Genomic DNA, 3,872 nt, shown 5'->3' with positions numbered 1-3,872 from the left:
GTAAATCAGAAGAGACTCCAGGTGGTGGGTTGCAGCCAGCACGTTGTCGACGGGGTTTGAGAAGTGACCCCGCGGTGTCTGACATCGAGTCGCACGAGCATCCATGGGCTGAACCGGCGGCGGATTGGGTGGTGGAATCGTTCCTCCCCTTGGGGCGGCTTGCAGAGGCCGATCAGGACCCGCCCCGGGGGTGCGCGAAGTGTCAAAGAGGCGAGTTGGGTGTAAGTTGGCCGGGACGCGCCCACCGTGTCTCCTTTGATGGACGGCGTCAGACGCACGCTGCTGCATCCTGAGCCACCAGCCTTCGGTGTTTAGCCGATCGGTCTCTGCGGCGACCGCAGCTCGCTGTGTCTCGATCCTGGCGGCTTCTGCCTCCATGTCGCGCCGTGCTTTGGCCGTTGCCTCCCGCAGTTTGGTTAGCTCGGCATTGACCGACTCCTGATTTTCAGATGTAACCGGGGTTGCCATAAGGCTGGCTATCTCCGCTGCTAGTTCCGTCATGGTTTGTGTTGGGGGCTTGGATGTTCCTCCAGTCTCGTTGTTGCCAGTCAGATTCTAAGGAGGCTGGGCTGACCCCTCCATGTAGATGGCGATTTGCCGGCGAGATATCTCAAGGACTTTGCTGATGCAACAAAAGACCTTCCAACGGCGCCAGAAATACGTGCTGACGGGAGACTGTTCTTGTCTTGATTCTCCTGAGCAACGGCACCAGGAATCCTTCTGCTACGGCTACGCCTTTAGGGACTTCCTAGGAAAATATGCACAAGAGCGCAGCGGTGGTAAGTATTTCCCTCAGTTTTGAGAACCAAGGTATCGATCCAGTGAAGGAGTATCACAAGTACCTGCACAAACACAAAGAACCTGCACCCAACGCTATGAAGGGGTTGTCAATCCATTATAGATTGTTTGCCAAGTGAGAACTGAAAGCAACAAAGTAACAAAGCAAAGTAAAAGCGGAGGTGTAAACGATAGGTGTGAATAGACCCGGGGGTCGTAGTGTTCACTAGTGGCTTCTCTCATGAAAGCAAGTAGACAGTGGGTGAACAAATTACTGTCGAGCAATTGATAGAACCGCACAAAGTCGTGACGTTATCTATGGCAATGATTATATCTATAGGCATCACGTCCAAAACAAGTAGACCGATACTTTCTGCATCTACTACTATTACTCCACACGTCGACCGCTATCCAGCATGCATCTAGTGTATTAAGTTCATGAGAACAGAGTAACGCCTTAAGCAAGATGACATGATGTAGATGGACAATCTCATATCTACAAGAAAGCCCATCTTGTTACCCTTGATGGCAACTACACGATGTGTGCCTTGCTGCCCCTACTGTCACTGGGAAAGGTCACCACACGGTAAGAACCCAAAACCAAGCACTTCTCCCATTGCAAGAATCATAGATCTAGTTGGCCAAATAAAACCCAAGACTCGGAGAGACTTACAAGGATATCAAATCATGCATATTAAAAATCAGCAAAGACTCAAATATATATCTTAGATAATCTGATCACAAATCCACAATTCATCGGATCTCGACAAACACACCGCCAAAGAGGATTACATCGGATAGATCTCCATGAAGATCATGGAGAACTTTGTATTGAAGATCCAAGAGAGAGAAGAAGCCATCTAGCTACTAACTACGGACCCGTAGGTCTGAAGTGAACTACTCATGAGTCATTGGAGGGGCGATGATGTTGATTAAGAAGGCCTCCAACTCCAAAGTCCCCTCCGGCAGGGCACCTGGAAGGGTCTCCAGATGAGATCTCGCGGAAACAGAAGCTTGCGGCGGCGAAAAAGTGTTTTCGTGGACACTCCAATTTTTTCTGGATTTTTAGGGAATATATAGGCCAAAGACCTAGGGGAGAGGAGCGCCAGGGAGGCCACAAGATTGGTTGCCGCGGCCTCCCCCCTGGTCGCGGCAACAGGGCTTGTGGGCTCCTTGTGGGCCCACTTGCTTGGCCCTCAAGCCTCCTGATCTTCTTCCGTTCTGGAAAAAATCATTTTGGGGATTTTATTCCGTTTGGACTCCGTTCCAAAATCAGATGTGAAAAGAGTCAAAAACACAGAAAAAACAGGAACTGGCACTTGGCACTGAGTTAATAAGTTAGTCCCAAAAAAGATATGAAAGGTAAACAAAACATCCAAAGTTGACAAGATAACAACGTGAAACCATCAAAAATTATAGATACGTTTGAGACGTATCAGACTTCAGGATCCATCGCCAACGATAGCCCCCCGAGCTGCCCTTCCTCAAGAGGGTGGATCGACGCTGTCTCGCCCATGGATGACTCGCCATTGGAATTGACGGGGGTGATCTCCTGGCCCGCCTCTTCGTCTTGCGCGTCGCCTCCCTGCGTAAAGCCGACGAAAACCTGGCGGTTCTTGTTTTGTCGTGTAACGGGGAGGACGTACCTGGCCGGCCCGACGATGTCGGTGGAGGTGTCCGGCTCAGGAACAGGCGTCCCGATCATGCCGATGAAGATGTTGATCTTGCTGAAGGGGACTTGGTAGCCAGATTCGACAGAATCGGCCTCCGATTCCCATAGTGAGTTGTTGATGTAGTACTTCCCGCGACGGCTCTTGGTCATGATGCCGACCGCATAACTTTCTAACCCTGATAGAGCTCCCTTTGAGAACTCAACTCCACCGTGTGCTAGCCCCACGGTGGGCGCCAACTGTCGTGGTTTTGTCACAGCAGATGTCCTCGTGAAAGGACTTAAATATGGAGCCATCGCACCTTGGTGGCGACTCAAAGGGGGTGAGCGAAAGCGAGACTCAGATTTACCCAGGTTCGACCCTCGTGAGGAGGTAAAAGCCTACGTCCTGCTTTGTGTAGATTAATGGTGGTTTTGATTACAAGGAGGGCGTAACTCACCTGACCTAGCTCTCGATTCTCTCTAACTCGCCTGACCTTTCCCTGGGACTCGCCTTTATATACAGGTCGAGGCCCTAGGGTTTACAAAGTCCTACCATCCTACTCTTGGTAGTTTTCCTTATCTCTAAGTCGCCGTGTTCCCCACGACCTGGAGCTTCCTTGATGTTCCATCATCCACATGGTCTTTTTGAACCGCCCTACAATTCCTCGGCCACTGGATGCATAATCAAAGGTGAGTCGCCCCTTTGGTGACCCGGCCCATCAAGGGCGGGTTACCCACAGGTAACATCCCCAACAGTAGTCTCTAAATTCAAAGGACCTTCTTGTCCTAAAGTTGAGGTATTAGCATTACCACTAGTAGGTCCATTGGGAGTAGGGATGTGATGGGTGCTAATAGTTTTGAGATCCTCAACAACTTGTATAGTAGCAAGGGTAGTGTGTGTGGGAAGGCTCTTGATCCTATCTTCCTCTTCTTGGGATACAACCACTTCAGGTTTGGCTATCATTTGATTTATCAAAGTGGCCTGTGTGTGAGACATATTGGAAACTTGGGTCTCCGTGGTGGTGAGTCTAGTTTGGAGATTGGAAATCTCACTATTCAGGCTCTCAAGTTGTCTTCTAATGTTTTGCAAGATAGAAGAATGCTCATCTAATTGTCTGGAGAAGGCCTTGTTTTGTTCATATTGGGTGTGCATATTATTCTTTGTAGCCTTGTCTATCTCTAAAGGTTTTTCATAACTAGGCATTCTTCTATCATTAGGAGTGTAACTATAGGTGTTGTTATTCCCATAGTTGTTGGATGGGAATGGTCTAGGATTGCTACCAAAATCACCCCTATTAGAATTATCATTAAAGTTGTTCCTAGAAATAAAATTAACATCAACTTGCTCTCTTTCTTGAGCAACCAAAGAATCTAAAGGAACATCATGAGGATCAATAGGATCTTGCTTAGTAAGTAAAGTCATGATCATGTCAACCTTATCATT

The sequence above is a fragment of the Hordeum vulgare genome, chromosome 1H (genome assembly GCF_904849725.1).
Source record: "Hordeum vulgare subsp. vulgare chromosome 1H, MorexV3_pseudomolecules_assembly, whole genome shotgun sequence".
In the NCBI taxonomy this organism is placed as follows: Eukaryota; Viridiplantae; Streptophyta; class Magnoliopsida; order Poales; family Poaceae; genus Hordeum; species Hordeum vulgare.
Note: the sequence above shows the minus strand (reverse complement) of the source record.